This window comes from Thalassophryne amazonica, chromosome 22 (assembly GCF_902500255.1).
Source record: "Thalassophryne amazonica chromosome 22, fThaAma1.1, whole genome shotgun sequence".
NCBI lineage: Eukaryota > Metazoa > Chordata > Actinopteri > Batrachoidiformes > Batrachoididae > Thalassophryne > Thalassophryne amazonica.
In genome coordinates, this window is record NC_047124.1 from 34,093,921 (window position 1) to 34,113,209 (window position 19,289).

Below are 19,289 nucleotides of genomic sequence, written 5' to 3' on the forward strand. Positions count from 1 at the left end.
AGAAGGGAGTTTTCAGGGAATACTGTTAAGTCTTCTATTTCCATACCATAAGTCAGAACAAGATCTAAGATATGATTAAAGTAGTGGGTGGACTCATTTACTTTTTGAGCAAAGCCAATAGAGTCTAATAATAGATTAAATGCAGTATTGAGGCTATCATTCTCAGCATCTGTGTGGATGTTAAAATCACCCACTATAATTATCTTATCTGAGCTAAGCACTAAGTCAGACAAAAGGTCTGAAAATTCACAGAGAAACTCACAGTAACGACCAGGTGGACGATAGATAATAACAAATAAAACTGGTTTTTGGGACTTCCAATTTGGATGGACAAGACTAAGAGTCAAGCTTTCAAATGAATTAAAGCTCTGTCTGGGTTTTTGATTAATTAATAAGCTGGAATGGAAGATTGCTGCTAATCCTCCGCCTCGGCCCGTGCTATGAGCATTCTGACAGTTAGTGTGACTCAGGGTTGTTGACTCATTTAAACTAACATATTCATCCTGCTGTAACCAGGTTTCTGTAAGGCAGAATAAATCAATATGTTGATCAATTATTATATCATTTACCAACAGGGACTTAGAAGAGAGAGACCTAATGTTTAATAGACCACATTTAACTGTTTTAGTCTGTGGTGCAGTTGAAGGTGCTATATTATTTTTTCTTTTTGAATTTTTATGCTTAAATAGATTTTTGCTGGTTATTGGTAGTCTGGGAGCAGGCACCGTCTCTACGGGGATGGGGTAATGAGGGGATGGCAGGGGGAGAGAAGCTGCAGAGAGGTGTGTAAGACTACAACTCTGCTTCCTGGTCCCAACCCTGGATAGTCACGGTTTGGAGGATTTAAGAAAATTGGCCAGATTTCTAGAAATGAGAGCTGCTCCATCCAAAGTGGGATGGATGCCGTCTCTCCTAACAAGACCAGGTTTTCCCCAGAAGCTTTGCCAATTATCTATGAAGCCCACCTCATTTTTTGGACACCACTCAGACAGCCAGCAATTCAAGGAGAACATGCGGCTAAACATGTCACTCCCGGTCTGATTGGGGAGGGGCCCAGAGAAAACTACAGAGTCCGACATTGTTTTTGCAAAGTTACACACCGATTTAATGTCAATTTTAGTGACCTCCGATTGGCGCAACCGGGTGTCATTACTGCCGACGTGAATTACAATCTTACCAAATTTACGCTTAGCCTTAGCCAGCAGCACTTATCAACTCTTCACAACCTGCTGTCCTATTATAATAGTGCACTAGCTTTGGGGTTGATCTAATAGTTTTTCGTATGTTGATGTTTCATGGCTCAAACTGTTTTTAGTGGTCAAACCTCTTTTTTTACAATTGAAAAGATTGTTTGTTCTCTAAATATACCAATGAATGCATACCTTTAAGAAATATGCAAGGCAACATTTACACCATTTAAAGATGGAATGCCTCAAAGTGTGCAAAAATAAACCACTACTTTTGCTGATAATGTGGCTGGCCTGAATATGGCAGAACCTGTGATCTTCCACAGTTAGTTAGTCAGATGCTCCAGAGTTGGTAACCCCAATTAGCTGTATATCCACTTTCCTGACAGAAGAACAAGGAACATTGTCTACCAAGAGGCTCTTCAGAAATATTGGTCAGTAAAAGCTACATTTAAATATATATTCAACATCTCAAATCCAAAATTAACATTTGCCTAAAAGTAATTTTATTTTTGTAGCATTCTTATAAACTAGATTTGCAATGTATCAACAATTATAAAGGTCATAACATCAATTCTGATTAATGATTATGAGCATACTTGATCTGCAATATAAAGTCTGAAGAACTTCATTGTTGTTTCTTGCATGCAGCAAAATTCAGTTTTCTCTCTTTGTTTGGGGATTCCACCTATTTGGGGTTTTTAGTTCAAACCTTTGCCTATTCGGACTACATATATACTTATAAGATATCTACAATTATGACAAAATATAAACTTTGGAATATTTTGTAGATTATATCTTAAACACGTTAACCTGGGCAACGCCAGGTTCCCCAGCTAGTAAGAAATATACTCAAAACCTGGATTAATCTTTTTAGTCACATGGCACTACTATTATTCTGAACACTTCTGTACTTTCTAACTACTCCAACCTCTGTTTTGTCCATTTTCAGATTCGTCACACACACCTCACCTTCGCCTGTCTATCACCTGCACAAAAATTAAGACAGAAGTCTATTTGCTTTTCTAGTTTCAGTCCCTGCTTCACCTCCTCTCACTCTAGTCTCTCCTTCACCTCCTCTCCCTCCTCTCAATTCTGTCTCTACTAAAACCTTTATGACATATTTCAGACTCTTCAGCCCCTTCATGTTTGTGATACTCATCTAGCCAGTCCCTCTCTTGACCCCTGTCCCTGCGGTCCCTCAGGTCACTGCACAGGCCAGTGTCCTTTACATTAAAAAAATGCAAAGCACCTTCATGATTTTTAGGAAGGAGCAGTGGTCTCGTGTGGTGGTGCAGCATAAGATGACCCACTGTGCAACTGCAAATCAGATCCTGAGACAGATGGTAAGTGTGTGTGCTTAGTGTTGTCAAAGCCTCACTCCCCTGACAGCTGAAAGGACTCTCTGGACACTCAGGCCAAAGCCCGGGTTTTACTCAACTGGTCAGGGCATCCGACTCCCATGCCTGAGATGGGGAATTGGTGCCCCGATTGGGGAACGAGTGGGAAGAGTCGACACAACGTAGATGAAAGAGAGTTTCAGCCACTACATGTGTACGCTCCTCTGCACACAGCCACAGTTTGTGAAAGGATGTTGTTTTAGGTCATGAATCTGAACAAATGAATTCAGAGAATCGATTCCATTTGAAATTTTGAGGAAAATTGCTTAAAAGTTGAGGTCACAAACCAAGTTGCAATTTTGGTTATTAGGTTATCAGTTGCAGCACAATAACCTGTGCTGGTCAGTTTTCTGATCTATGATGCATTCACTGCTGCTGGGAAATTTGTCAGTTGTTCTGCAATTATGTCTTCACTGTTGATGTCTAAAACCCGCCTCACATCACCCAACAAGGTTTTAATAAAAACTTCATTCTTACTCTGTTTTCTGGCAGAAACATTTTATTTAAAGTTCTTCAGGATGAAAATATTTTAGTTTCAAATGTTCTTCCCTCTGGATGAATTCAGCTCCACAATTAAACACAACTCATGTGCAGTTAAAGTCAACAGAATGTTTCATTCACAGCAAACAGTTTCCCTTTTCATTGTCACTTCAGTTTTTACCCAATAAAGTCGATTCAGACAGTTTGTCTGAATGATTGTGACTTTTTAAAATCTTGTGTTGTGTGGGCCACTGAAGAGGAGGTACTGCTGGCCCACCACCACAAGATGGCGCCCTGCTTGAAGTGCGGGCTTCAAGCACGAGAGGGCGTCGGAGCGACCAGGAGTGACAGCTGTCACTCATCATCCGTACCAGCTATCACTCATCCACTACTCATCACCACCACCATAAAGGCCGGACTGCAACTCCACCTCCCCGCCGAGAAATCAGCTACCATTCAGGTAACCTTCTCTGCTGTAATTATTGTTGTCCAAAACATTGTTCTGTGTGCAGCCGTGTTCCTGCGGGCTCTGTCGGAGGCTGGATTGGCGGACAGTGAGAGGACGACGTTCTTCGCCTCTCACTCCATCCAGGAAAGAGACCAACAGGAGCTGCACGGGTGAAATTGTTGCTGGAGGTGGAGGTTCTCCCTCCTAATTGTATACAGACTGTGGGATTACTGAGTGTGCAAACTCACACTCATCAGGACTGTCTCTGTTCTCTGCCAGCAGTACCAGGTCTGACTGCTGAAGACAGCGGCCACCTGGGGCGCAGGGCTTGGCGGCTCCGGTGCTCTTCAGCTCCGTTGGTGGTGGAAGCTGTGTGGGATCCGGCTCTTCTCTCGCCAGGCGTCTTCTATCTTCGAACCTGCCCACACGTCACCTGGTGTATGATTGACAGTCACCACATTGTTATTGTCTGTACATCGTTGTGCGATTCACAACATTAAATTGTTACTTTTGGCTTATCCATTGTCCGTTCATTAACGCCCCCTGTTGTGGGTCGGTCCGTGTCACGGCACATTCACAACATCTTGGTTTATGTTTTTGCTTTCATTGAGGATCTTGGTTAAACCAGGTTTTCAGCCTTGTTTTGTTTGTTTTGTCTCAGCAGGTTTTTTTTTTTTAGTGGTGTCAAAAAGAAAGTGCAATTTTTCTTTAAAAAAATGAGGGGTTATAAGCAATAAACCGTGTCATCATATTGTATGATCCAAACTGCAGTCACTTGATTTATTTTTATTCCACACCTCGTCCTTGTCCCGTTTAAGTCTACTTTATGTTAACACTGTGAGGAAGTGGAACTGGAGTCAAATTCCTTTTATGTGCAAAAAAAACAAGAAAGCTGATTCTGAAGTTGCTCATCGAATGGTCACTAGAGGGCAGAACTGCATCGCCCCAAAATACAGAGAAAGGAAAATATAGTAAGTAAGTCCCTTCGGCTGCTCCCTTGTTTTGTACTCGGTGTCGCCACAGCAAATCCAAGGTGGATCTGCATGTTGACTTGGCACAAATTTTACACCGGATGTCCTTCCTGACGCAACTCCACATTACATGGAGGATCTGTTATGTGTCGACGCGGGTTGAGGAGCGGACCTGCGTCAGATGGAACCCAGCGCTAAAAATAACCAGAAAGCGGTTCCAATAACAAAAACAATTTATTTAATTCACCCGCTGGTGCATAATAAAGTGTAAAAACTGAAATAGCGTCCTTCTGGAGGAGTGAAGGCTGGCACGCTCTCCAGCGCCCAAAAGGATCGAAGCCCGGCACTCCTGGACTCACTATTACCGCCAACCACCCCCCAGGTGGACACGACAAACCGACTCTCTGCGAAGGATAGAAGAGGTGAGGTAAGTCAGCAGTTACAACTAATATCCTTCAAAAGACACACACTATCAGCAACACATTCAGGTCTGTATTTTGAGCTTTATGCAAATGAGCAGCTTCTCACAACAGGTGGATCACTTGTCCGCACGTCACAGCAGTGAGAAGCAAGCTGCACCATTCTTATCACAATTCAAATATACTGCGTAACAAAATACCAAGTTACTATCAACAATTAGTCAAACACTTAATCACCTCTGATGTGTGCTGACAGCATGTGTCCCTCACCCTTCCTCCTTCACGGGCTCGATGTGTCAAACCCAGGCGCGGTCCTCAGCGTCTCACAAACGAACATCACAAGGTCGAATTCCCGGCAGTTCTGCTTGAATCACACATGACTTAAATGCAGAACGCCATCCAATTATCTGCTTCAGCTGAAAGTCTTTAAGGCTGCACATGAGCACCATTCACAGGTGCTGCACATGATGTTGATGAGGGTGAAGGACTCTTCAGCCAGCACCTTCCCACGGACAAATCAGTTTTCATGTCACCTGGAGAGCAAAGAAAAGAAAAGAACACCAAAATGTCCAGCCACACCCCCCAACACACAACAGTACCCCCCCCCCCCCCTTTAACGGGAAGCCTCCCGGCGACCGAACAGACTCGGCCCGAGAACAGCACCTCCCTCCGGGGTCCTCGTCAGGAAGCAGACAGCACCACGCTCCTAAGGTCCACCACAGACAGCAGGACAGGGCACCGCAGCTGGAAGGCCGGCTGGCATCAACAAAAACCCCAAAACAGTCTCCAGAACAATCCAACATACAATAAAAAACACAAAACCCACCCAAAACCTCCCCAGGGGACCATCCCATCTAACTCCAGGAAGAAAAGAAAAACTCCCAAACGCAAAAACCCAACACAGCCCCACAAACACAATACAAACATAAATGCATAAAAGAAAAATAATAAACAACCCCCCCAGAATGACCTGCAGAGCCCAACCCCCCCCCCAGAAGGCCTTTACCGCCAGTTCCAGGAGGAACAGCCAGAACCAGAATCCACACAAAGGTCCCCAGGTGTACATGGAGCAAACGGCGCCCCCCAGAGGACCGTACCATCAACCCCAGGAGGTACCCTCCCCACAACCCCGGAACCCCAGACCTGGCCACACTTGGCTAGTTGGCCCCAAGCCAGTTCCCCCCCAGAGGACCGTCCCATCAACCCTGGAGGTGGAACCCGGAAGGAAACAAAACAAAATCAAAGTCCAACCCCCGGAGGACTACCAGAAACAACCCCGGGGGATATAAAACGACCGTAAACCCTGTTACCCTCCCCAGCACCCCGAAAGACCCCAGGTCCCTCCCAGAGCCCCTCGGCGGCTCAATTTTGGCGAACGGCTCAAAACATTAGGCCGGGGAAGGGAACAGGAAAAACTAATCCAGCCCCAACCCCAAGGCACAGCGGAGAACCGGAAATACGTCCGGTGCCCCAACTCGACCATACCCCAGCCTCTCGGGAGGGGTGGAACTACCGAAATGGCAAACAGCAACAGATCGGCCCACCCCTCCGACTGAGGTATGTCTCCGCTGCACCACACCCCGGCAACACCAATGACAAACGGTACAAAGGCTCACCGAGGCTGGAGTGGAACCGGGCCCTAACCAAACCAAGAAAAACGCCCCTAACACCCCCCCCCCCCCCCCCCCAGGTGCAGAGGTCTTCTGAGAATGCTCAGCATGACCAACCTGCACCACCCCACAACCCACAAGACAAACGGTCTTGGGGCAAGTGAGGTTGGGGTTAGGGATGTAGGGAAATAAAAAAAACAACAAAATAAAATGACCCAACAACCCAAACAGAAAATACCTAAAAACACATAAAAAATAACAATCAAGTGAGCCCAGACGGGCTTCTAACCACCTAACATTCACTCCACCAGACACGCCTCTGACTCCCCAAACAAATTATAACCCCTTTTAAAGAAAACAAAACATTAACCCATACCAGATTTTTTTTTTTTTTTTTTTTTTTTTTGTGTTATTTTGCCTGTCCCAGAACACCTGGAGATACGTCACCATTATTTTTCTTGACGCTTATATGTCGGGGCAATACAGTAACCTCCGCTCGTCCGAGCTGCATGGGCTCGTCAGCAAGAGGAGCCAGAGGTCCCGTCGGAGGAGCCTCAGTGGGGCGAAGAAGAGGCGGCCCAGATCTGTGTCGGGAAAAGCCCCGAGACGAAAAAACCCGCTCTGATGGCCGCCCTCTCTCGCGTCCACGCTCCTTCATCCGATCATCTAGACGAATCACCAATGATATTAGCTCATCTAAATCGTTTGGCTCGTCACGGACTGCCAGCTCATCTTTTAATGACTCATTTAACCCATCTACAAACACTCCTCGTAAAGCTGCGGCGTTCCAACCTGACTGAGCAGAAAAAATCCGGAAGCCCACGGAATACTCCGCCGCACTCCGCCTCCCCTGCCTGAGATTCAGCAACCGTTGAGCAACGGTATTCGTTTTCACCGGATGGTCAAAAACCAGTCGGAACTCCCGGGAGAAATCCTTAAAGGATCCTAACAATGGCGAGTTGTTACTCCACAACGCTGTGACCCAAGCTAAGGCGTCACCTCGGAGCAAATTTGTCACATATGAAACACGGCTCCCATCAGAAGAGAAGGAAGCTGGTCGCTGAGCAAAAACCAGAGAACATTGCATCAAAAACGAAGCACAGGCTTCGACATCTCCCGCATAAGGCTCCGGATGACAAATAATCGGTTCGGACGCCGAATCTCTGGGTGACGGAGTTATCTGCACCGGTATCGATGGTGCCGCAGCTGGAGCAGCAGGAAGCGGAACGGCTTGCGCTGCAAGCTCCGTAACACGGGCGTCTGTTTGTTTAATTTGGTTTGCCAGATGCTGTAATTGCTCCCATATTTTCTCCAAGTGAACTTTTTCGGCAAAAGGAACCGCCTCTGCCGCTGGGTCCATTATGGAATGGCCGGGAACTACTGTTATGTGTCGACGCGGGTTGAGGAGCGGACCTGCGTCAGACGGAACCCAGCGCTAAAAATAACCAGAAAGCGGTTCCAATAACAAAAACAATTTATTTAATTCACCCGCTGGTGCATAATAAAGTGTAAAAACTGAAATAGCGTCCTTCTGGAGGAGTGAAGGCTGGCACGCTCTCCAGCGCCCAAAAGGATCGAATTCCGGCGCTCCTGGACCCACTATTACCGCCAACCACCCCCCAGGTGGACACGACAAACCGACTCTCTGTGAAGGATAGAAGAGGTGAGGTAAGTCAGCAGTTACAACTAATATCCTTCAAAAGACACACACTATCAGCAACACATTCAGGTCTGTATTTTGAGCTTTATGCAAATGAGCAGCTTCTCACAACAGGTGGAGGATCACTTGTCCGCACGCAAGCTGCACCATTCTTATCACAATTCAAATATACTGCGTAACAAAATACCAAGTTACTATCAACAATTAGTCAAACACTTAATCACCTCTGATGTGTGCTGACAGCATGTGTCCCTCACCCTTCCTCCTTCACGGGCTCGATGTGTCAAACCCAGGCGCGGTCCTCAGCATCTCACAAACGAACATCACAAGGTCGAGTTCCCGGCAGTTCTGCTTGAATCACACATGACTTAAATGCAGAACGCCATCCAATTATCTGCTTCAGCTGAAAGTCTTTAAGGTTGCACGTGAGCACCATTCACAGGTGCTGCACAGGATGTTGATGAGGGTGAAGGACTCTTCAGCCAGCACCTTCCCACGGACAAATCAGTTTTCATGTCACCTGGAGAGCAAAGAAAAGAAAAGAACACCAAAATGTCCAGCCACACCCCCCAACACACAACAAGATCAGGACACTGACAGCAAGGAAGACAACTGTAGATCCCTCAAAACACACACTGGAACAAATATAAAGCGCTCCTCAGCCTGTGAAAGACAGAAACCATTATTTAAGCAATTAGAAATTGTAAATTAACAACCCAGTACTTAATATACTAACTCACAACAACACTCACAGAGTGAAATAAAATGCTGACTGACCCTTGATGAACTGCCTGTTTTAAACATAATTTTTATAAACAGGAGGGGAACAGAGAGATTTTTAGTATTCTGTAAATGGGTCACTGTGGCAATAAGGGTGCAATATTTAGGTTCTGTTGACATGGTTTTAAGCAGCACAACAGGTGTTTACTGTTTTGTAAATATTCACCATGTTCCAATAAATGGGATCACCCCTCAAAGAAGAAAAGTCTTTGACATTGTTTATTTTAATACTCACTGGATCAAAAAATGCTGTCTGGCCTTTAAAAAGCAACAAAAAGAGGGAGAACAACACGTCAAACAAGTCAGAGAGAGGACATAATGATTGAGTCACATCACAGTATCTTCAGTCAGAGATGGTTGGATAATAATAATAAAAATAATAATAGTGTACCTCTAAAGTTGTCTTACCTCACTTGATGAACAGTTTAGTGAGCAGCTCAGTCTTCTGTGCAGCTCTGCTGATCACAGTATCTGTGTCCAGGTGCATGCAAGGACGTCCTTCTCAGCATCATCAACATGAGAGCCTCCTGTGGACATGTGAGCTCCTGAGTCTGCTTTTACAGTTTTTATGACTGCATGAACACTAAAAACAAAAGAATTACATAATGACCAACACCTTACACTCAAGGAGCAAAATGTTGGACCAGATTTTCACCACTACAAACACAAAGTCAGCCTCAGACTTTTTGCAGAACAATACACACAGAGATTTGTGAAACACTAAACACACTTGCATACACAGAAGTATATCATGATGTCTCTTTCTTGCAGTTCCTAAGCACTGACTGTCAAATCACCACACCCATGAGCCAGATGATTAAACACACACATCAGGTGTGCAAACACCTGATTGCTTTCTTGTAGACACATTTATCAGGATTGAGCACTACAAAAATGCAGCAGGTGTCTTCACTTGCTTTCAACCAAAATGGAAGAAATCAGAGGAAGAAGAGTGAGGATAAGAGAGGGAATCCATGGAGGACGAGTAGGAGCTTTAGGAAGATGAAGACCTGAAACAGGAGGAGAACATTCTCAAAGAAGAAGCGGACCAAATTTGTCCAATGAAATTTGTGCAACACGAGTTGATCATGTCATCAACCATGGATTGACGCTGAGGGACACTGGACTAAGAGTTCAGCCAAATCTTAGCAGATTTACAGTGAGGACATTTCAACAAAAAACAGGTTAAAAACAAAAAAAATCTGTCAGCAGTTACAGTACTAACCTTACTGTGTTATACACACACCATATCAGCACTTTTGGTAGCCCTCCCTGTGTCATTTTACATTAGCTTACATGTGTTGTTTTTTTTTTTCAATATAGGCTTGAGGGCTGAGAATGACATGGTTGTAATGACTAATGTCATCAGGCTCAGAGAACTTCAAGCTAACACTACTAATGACAATGCCATTTTCAATAATGTCCATCAGGTCTCTGACAACACGAGCACACATCCTGAAAGGACAAAGTTCAAATGAAACAACTTTATCAAGTGCATTTTGAGCAGAGTTCAGAGAGGACCACACAGCTGCAGTACGTGGAGGTATGTATTGTTCACTTGAGCTTTGTGATGTTACAGACTGCACATATAACCATTTGTAAATGTAAATTTACTGTATACTAGACCTATGCTGAACTACACAATCTTGTCTTTCATTGTATTTCAGAGCGTTTTACAGATGGATGCTGAGGAAATCCTGCATGAATCCATACAAGCACGAAGAAGAGACAGAAATATCACTGGCCACAGGGCAATAATTAATGTCCCAGGGCAACGTGGGGGGTAACATCACCCTTTGTGCTGCCATTTTACAGAATGGGGTCCTTCACCATTATGCCAAAATACAAATACAATTCTCACATTGTTGGACCGATTGCACAACCTCGTCACCGTAATTAACTCAATGCACCAGATGCAACACATCTGGGACAATGTGTCATTCCGCAGCTCTGCTCTGGTGCAGAACTGGCTTCAGCACCATCCACAGTTTACAGTACTGTAGCTTCCACCATAGTCTCCATTTCTAAACCCCATCGAAGAGTTTTTTCTTGACACGGCAGTGGATGGTTTATGATGTTAGGCTCAGGTGCCCCTCATTCATGCCATGGAAGAGGCTTATGACCAAATCGAACCCACAACTGTGCAAGGACGGATCCGTCATTCAAGACTGTTCTTCCCACGTTGTCTTGCCAATGAGAACGTTGCCTGCGATGTTGATGAAATTCTCTGGTCAGATCCAGCAGGCGAAGAGATGTGTCATATTTAATTTATTTTAATTCATACTTCTTCTTGTTTTCTTCTTTTACTTTACATTTTTTAACCTGTACTGGTAGTACAGTATTTTTACTTGTCTATTTTCTGGTCTTACAGTGTTACATGTTTCCTTGTGATTGTCTTTGTTGACTCATTTTGGTTATATGAAGAGAAATAAATCATATTTTCAATAGTCTTCAATAGTGTTTGGTGAATTGACCATGTTGTGTACATTTGTACTTTATCTGTGTACTTTGCTGACAGTAATCTAATCACTGAGAGGTAGAATTGCTCAAGGTGTTTTAAGTTAAACAGCAGTGTGTAACTGGTTCAAACAGAATTGAGCCTTATGAAATGTGTTTCATATGGTAACATGATATGGTTTATATAAATGGATATATAGTTTTTACAAGAGTGTTTCATTTTGCACAGGATCTGAGGTGTTCTGCATATTGTGGGGGTGGTTGTGCTAATTGTGTGTAGTGTTTTGAAATTTCGAGCCCTATTTTCAAAATCATGATTAAGCAATCATAAAAAAAAATTAATATGCTTCCTGACTTTACTACAGTATTTGTTAGTGTTTCACAGCTCTGAAACACCCGTGTGTGAGAGTAAGTGAGAGACAGTCAGGGACTATGGTACTATATAAATGAAATAAAATAAATAAAAATAGTCTCTCCTGTCAGAGAGGAAAAGACTGCCCATCTGTCTGCCACAGAATGTTTGGGGGTGTCTTAAAGAGTGCAGACAGTCTCAGTGGGCGTGTCCCATCTCTCTAACTGTGCTACCTGAGAGAAATGATTCTTTCAGAACTGTGTGGTCTTCTCCCCTTTATCTGTGAAGATTCTCGACCCTAAAAGCTGCAGAAGATAGCTGCAGCATATTTGAGTGTTAAAAATATCCACAAAAATAACACTGTGTCTTTGACTCTTAACAACAAAGTCAAAAACAGAAATGGCCTTTAAAATGACCTTTGACCTCCACATACACTGAGTAGAAAAAAAGTGGTACATATGAGAACACGGAACAGAGCATCAGACTCAGAATCAGTGTGCTGGTGCTCTGGAAGCTCCGCCTTAAAGGGAGGAGTTCTCATTCACACCAGGTGATGATCACATGAGTGTCATCATGACGTGCTCACACCAGCTTTAAAATTCATGAAAGTATACGCACAAGCGGGATTGATGTTGTGTTAGATAGCCTTCACTGTGTGCTGTGGAGCAGCACGTTGGCAGCAGACGGGCACAGACCTCAGAGTCTGGCAGCATCCTGAGGATCCTCTCCCAGATCCTGAAGGAAAACCACACACACACCGTCAGGCTTTATTTCCACAAACACACTCACACATGGAAACAGACTGTTCAGACTGTGATGTTGTGTAACAAACTGCACACTTTGACAGTGAAGCTGAAAAGGAATTTACACAATGTGTTCTGATCACGTCCTGGAAAACTGGATGAACTTGTCTGGTCTCCCTGCACTTCTTCCAGTGAGGTGTTGGTGAGTCTGAGCAGGTTTAAAACTGATATTTTTAAATCTTCCACTGATGCTCTTCCTGTTTTTGTTTTTTCATCATCACCATCATCATACTTCACCATCATCATACTTCAAAGAGTGAAGGACGTTGATGGTTTTTACACTGGTTGTGTTCAGCCCGAAATACTACAAGAAAACGTCTCACCAGTCACAATAATATATATTGCAAATGTTCTGTTTTGACTGTTGTTCACATGGTAAATAAATATGTTTAATTTCCGAGTATTTACATGAAATGTTTGGTTTTAGAAAACGTTAATGTTTTCTGTTTTGAAAAAAAATTCTTATGTCGTTACAGTTTACTCTGACATTGTACTTTTTAATGAATAAAAATAGAACCCAAGTCAGAAGTTGGTACAGTCAGAGAAATGCAAATTAAAACAAAGTGATTCTTACATTTAATGTGATTTCATTAAATCACAGAATTTTTTTGTTTTTTCTGGTCAACTTAATTTCTTTGTGTACATTCATTCCTTCATTTCTGTAAATGGCGATCCTGTGGTTGAACCATTTCCAGCCCTTACGGTCTGACACACTCTGGCCATTGTGGTCCTTGATGATTCTGAAATCACTTTTCAGCTTTTTCAGCTTTTCTCAGCGTTGCTGGAATGTCTGGTGGTGCTTGTGAGCAGTCAAAAACTTGGAGATCTTCTCATTTCGGATCGGTTCATCCAGCTCAGACCGGCACAGACCTCAGAGTCTGACAACATCCTGAGGATCCTCTCCCAGGTCCTGAAAGAAAACCACACACACCATCAGGCTTTATTTCCACAAACACTCACACATGGAAACAGACTGTTCAGACTGTGATGTTGTGGAGCAAACTGCAAATGGAATTTGCACATTGTGTTTTGATCACGTCCTGGAATTTAAAGGCTGTGGTTCTTGTGTGTGTGTGTGTGTGTGTGTGTGTGTGTGTCTGATTGTTGACCTTTGTCTCCACCTGGTTTGACAGGTTTGTCAGGGACGTCATGTTTTTTACTGTAAATCTTTCTCTCTGTGTCTCACTTTGGTTCCTGGGTTTGAGGTGGAGGTTTACCTGAGAGGTTCTTTTGCTTAATTCTCTTTTGGACTGTTGTCTGTGTTTTTGTCTCTTCTGTTGTCCACTGATAATCAGGTAAATATTTTCTTTTACTTTCAGATGTCATAAAGTGTATATTTGTAGTTTGTTTCCTCTGATCGTGGTGGTATTTTGAATTGTTCCTGTGGATATGAGTGTGATGGTGGAAGAGGTTCAACCAGCAGATCACAGGTTGTTATTAACTGAATGAATCAGGCAGTGATGGTGTTTGTTCAGGAAATCAGACATGTAGATGGATATTTTCATACAGGTTTCACTGCTCTCCAATCAGAACACTCTTCTGGTCTCCCTCCATTTGTTCCAGCGAGATGTTGTAGAATGAAGTGTGGTGGTTAGCAGGTTTAAAACTGATATTTTTAAATCTTCATCTGAAGCTTTTCCTGTCTGAGGAGGCAGCTGTTGGTTTTAGGTCTCTCATACAGTGGGCGTGTCCACAGAGTGAAGTAAGACGACAGTTTTTACATTGGCTGTGTTCAGCCCGACATAACACAAGAAAACTTCTCACCAATCACAGTTATATATATTGCAAATGTTCTGTTTTGACTGTTGGTCACATGGTAAAGAAATATGTATAATGTTTGAGGATTTACATGAAATGTTTGGTTTTAGAAAAAGCTAATGTTTTCTGTTATGAAGAATTTCTTATATGTCGTTACAGTTTTCTCCGGCATTATACTGTTTAATGAACAAAATTACAACCCAAGTCAGAAAGTTAGTACAGTCAGAGAAAAGTAAGTTAAAACAAAGTGACTCTTACATTTGCTGTTATTTCACTGCAGACTATCAACTCAAAGTATTTCAAGATATTATTATTATGTTTTCCTGGTCAGCTTCATTTCTTTGTGTCCATCCATTCCTGCATTTCATGCTTACAACACATTCCAAAAATGTTGGGATGCTAAAGGATTTACCACATGGTAATCTTGCCATTCTGTGTCACAACACTTTTTTTTCCATTGAAGATACCAAGCAAGAAAACATTTCTACATAACTAAAAGCGGTAGAGAAAAGAATGTAAAAATAGAGTAAAAATGCACTCCATAGAAATGATCACAAAACACCAAAAGACAATAGAACACAATAAAGAGACCTGAATACTGGGGAGAGTGACTAGACCAGAAGAGAATCCTGTCAGACGATGGAGGACCAATAAGGGCAAGGGTACACATGCAGCAGACCCGAGCAGAATGGACCACGGTGACAAGCAGGAACGCACAAGCCACACAATCACAAGACTCCATCCCACATACACTCAAATGACAGAGCACAAACATCCAGCCCATGCACACACAATCACAGACATGACAGCTGACAGAGACAACAAGCAGAAAATAATAAATGGTAAATGGACTGCATTTATATAGCACTTTTCCATCTGCATCAGACGCTCAAAGTGCTTTACAATTATGCCTCACATTACCCCGATGTCAGGGTGCTGCCATACAAGGTGCTCACCACACACTGGGAGCAATATGGGATTAAAGGCCTTGTCCAAGGGCCCTTAGTGATTTTCCAATCAGGCGGGGATTTGAACCCATGATCTTCTGGACTCAAGCTCAACACCTTAACCACTAGATCATCACCTCCCCTGGAACCTAACAGACTCTCATTTTTCTTTTTCTTTGGCAGCTTCCTCAGTCTCAGCTTGATCATTGTACATACAAGATAGTGATCCCTGATGATGTCTGTGGATCTGTGGACTATTGTGCCTTTCACTGAATTTCTGAACAGTTTTCCATTTTGAACATCTGTCTGGTTCTTCACCTTCCTTTCTGTCTTTTTTTTGGGATCAGTGTTCCTGTTATTATGACCTCATTCATTTCACCATCTTGCAAAGATTTTCTCCATTGTCATTCAGTAATCCCACACAGTATCTCCTCTTTCATAATCCCAGTTTTAACCTCAGACCACAGGATTGTGTTGTGTAGAATTAATTTTTGACGTGTTCACCTGCATCTTCTTTGGATGTGTAAATATTCACTTCATGTGCTTGGAAAAGTATCTTGCTTGAGTTCCTCTCTTGTTTATTGAGGTTCATTTTATTCAAGCTCCTGCTGCTCTTTCTGACATCAGTCACTTCTTCTCTGTGGCTGCCGTTGTCTCTTTGAGAGTAAATAAAGGTTCATTAAATAAATATTTAAGATATAAAATATTTAAATAAAGGTTTCTCCAGCTGCAAGTTGTACTTCCCGTTCACTTGGTCCAAAGTGTTCCACTGATGCTTATGATGTCTTTCCCCATCCTGCTGCCTTCACCTGTTGCTTGTGCTGTGTTGCTACTTGTCCAAGTCTACATGTGTCCCAGCTACTTTCATGATGATCTTCATGATGTGCAAAAGGTGCACCACTGGCATTTCTCAAACTTTTTCTCTGTGTTTTTTTTTTTGTTTTTTTTTGGTGCATCATTATTATCCTTATAGAGCCCCTGTTCCAACTGTTTGGAATGTGTTATAGGCCTTAAATACAGGAATGGATGTATATTAAAGTTGTTCACTCAAAACATGAAATATCGTTGGTTCATACTGTCTGCAGTGACATAGAAGTCAAAGTGAAAGTCAGAATTGCTGTGGGTTTGGGGGCAGTGATCATGTTGTGGACGTGAAGGTGTTTAGTTTAACAGGATTAACTTGCTGAGCAGCTACTGACGTGTGCGTCTCCTGTTACAAATGTAAACAGCGTTGTTGCTCTGTTGCTGTTCTTGTGCCTGTTGGATGTTGTTTCTTACTGATTTTATGTTTGTCAGGGACATCAGGTTTTTAAATCTGTTCCTCACTTTAGGTTACAGGATTTAAGAGAAAAATGTGAATAAACAATCTTCTCATTTTTGTGAAAAAAATTCTCTTTTAATGACTAAACACTTATCGGACTGTTTTGATAAAGAATATCTGTCTCATATATTGAGCAATTTACATCAGAATCAGAATAAAATTTATTGCAAAGTAAGTTTGCACATACAAGGAATTTGATCTGATGTTATTGGTGCATAAACAATAAGAAAAGGAAAGAAAAAGCACTTCTGTAAGAAGTGAAAGAGTCAAATAGGCAAAACTATATTCAGTCTTAAATGAATATAACGTAATGGAATGGGACAGTGTGAAAACAGGTGAGTGGTGGACAGATGTACAGAACCTTCCAGTCTGTACTTTATGGTCCTGAGGGACGGAGGCAGATTAAGTCGGGACTCTGACATTATTTATGAGTCCAGCTGTGGAAGGAAAGAAGCTGTTTTGTGTGTTAAGGTTTTGGTGCTGATGGACCTCAGCCGTCTTCCAGAGAGCAGGGTGACTAAAAGTCTGTGTCCTGGGTGGGAGGGATTGACCACAATCTTCCTTGCTCGTCTCAGGGTCCTGGAGGCATTCAGAACCTTTAAGCATGGCAGACTGCATCTGTGAACAACATAACATAGTTATTAAAAGTCTTTCCTTCCTTGAATAAAGTCAGTGTGATCCTGCACAGTGAGGATCATGTAGGATCAAGTGTTTTGATTCATGTGGTGCTCCGCATATGGAAAAACAAACATGATTTCTGTGTGCACAGACCACCTCCGTGTCCGGCTGTGATCATCAGCCTCAGCTCTGCAGTGCTGATCACAGTCACACTGTAATCACTGAACTCCAAATTCATGGATATTTGAGATATCAGTCATTATTTTATCTGCTATCTTTAACATTTCTCGCCCGGTGGGAATTTGCATGATTCCAGGGAAAAAACAGATTTTCCATCATGTTGATGTAATCCTTATGGTGATGCACTATCACAGCGTTGATAACTCTGGTACCGGTGTACCACCCACATCTGCCCATAAATCTTCCAGGAGGTGCAGTTATGACACCAATTACCTCGTTGTTGTATATTTCCAAACCACTGAGTTAAAAAAAAAAAAAAATGTTTCTGCATTTTCCCCTGAAACTTCCTGGATGTACCATGAATGATGCAACTGCAAGAAATTTTATATATAATCACACTGTATTAACAAAAACTAAACAAAACCAATCTGCAGCTGAGATGCAGCAGTGATGAGTTTTATCATGTGACACAGTGGAATGTTGGGAAATCCTGTGTGACAGCATGTTGTGTTTGTGTGAAGGTGTGGACTCTGCAATGGATCAGTGTGAGGACACAGAGGAGGGACCCCAGAAAACCGGTCTGTGTGGGGACCAGGAGATCCAGATCAAAGATCAGAGGTGAGACCAGGATCTGAAAAGATGACTGTTGATCAGGTCAGAGGTCAGCCCTCACATCTTTGCACCGTCATTATTCACAATCAGAGCTCTGTGTGTGCGGCTTTACTGGACTTGAACCTAGCTTTGTGTCCCTGACGAGTGACTGTTCTGATTTTTGTGATTTTTTTTTTCCATATTAACCCATTCCAGATCATTAACAAGTGCCGTATCATATCTGAGTATACTTAAGTGTAATGTTAAACTGAAACAAAATTAAGGATACTATCTGAGCAAGTGAGACATTAAAACAAGAACTGCTGCCTTACAGGATCAGTGATAAATTTTTAACCCTTCCATTCCCAATACAACATTTTCATTTGAATAGGTTTGGAAACAAATCCACATATCAAGTACTGTATGTGTTCTAAAACCAAACACATCTCATTAGTATCTAATGGAAGAATTTACAGGTGAGTGCTTCCAATGCTGTAGCACACACAAAATATGGTGCAAGGTGTCCCATAGGATCTGTACGTGCACCTCGTAGAACTGCAAGGGTTCTTGCTCTTGTAACCACAGTAAATCAAGTTCAAAATGTAGTCTGGGGCGCATTTGACACCTTCAGGTGTAGCAACAGAATGAGGGCTTTGTTTGTCATCTCCTTTTTCCAGCCAAAGTTCTCAACTCTAAATTTCTCCAAGGCTTTGCTTTGAAATGTGCCCACTTTACATTTTCACTGAATGCTTGTGTTGTAGGTGGCAAAGAGCAGAGTTTGGTCTAAAAAAATGACCTTGTCTGTTTTTCTTAGACCAAACATGCAGCCTTATCTCAGACATAGAATCAGTTTTCTTAAGTCCACAGCAGACAGAAATGAAGGAAGTGGACTGCCTCAGAACATCTTCAAGCTGAGAGTTAATGTTACCAATTGCTGATAATTCATGTCCAGCTCAAAGATTCTTCACAACAGTACCCTTCCCAATTCCATAACAGTACGCAGCAGTGTTTCAACCGGACAAGGCGTGGTCAGGGAGCAGATCTGCAACAATTTAAGATTTTTTTCTGCTGTTTTTCTAGCAATCATAGTTCTACCCTTGTTTGGTGATTCCATGGACACAGCTATGTTTAGTTCAGCAGATCCTCAACCAATATATATATATATATATATATATATATATATATATATATATATATATATATATATATATATATATATAAATAAATAAATAAAAATAAAAATTCAGCCTTAAAAATATTCAACCTCAAAAAATTAAACCTAAAAAAAAAAAAATAAAAATTCAACC

The 19,289-nt window shown here is 42.3% G+C and overlaps 1 protein-coding gene and 1 long non-coding RNA gene across 3 annotated transcripts in view; both read left to right on the plus strand.

The window, feature by feature from the left end:
• The window catches only part of LOC117503795 (NLR family CARD domain-containing protein 3-like), a 554,615-nt gene that overhangs the window by 486,400 nt on the left and 48,926 nt on the right, over window positions 1-19,289 (plus strand). The gene's annotated exons all lie outside the window — the stretch shown is intronic.
• LOC117503812 lies at window positions 13,713-18,852 on the plus strand. The gene is made up of 3 exons (XR_004558674.1): window positions 13,713-13,862; window positions 17,913-18,009; window positions 18,843-18,852. It is a non-coding gene; the product is annotated as an uncharacterized LOC117503812 (long non-coding RNA).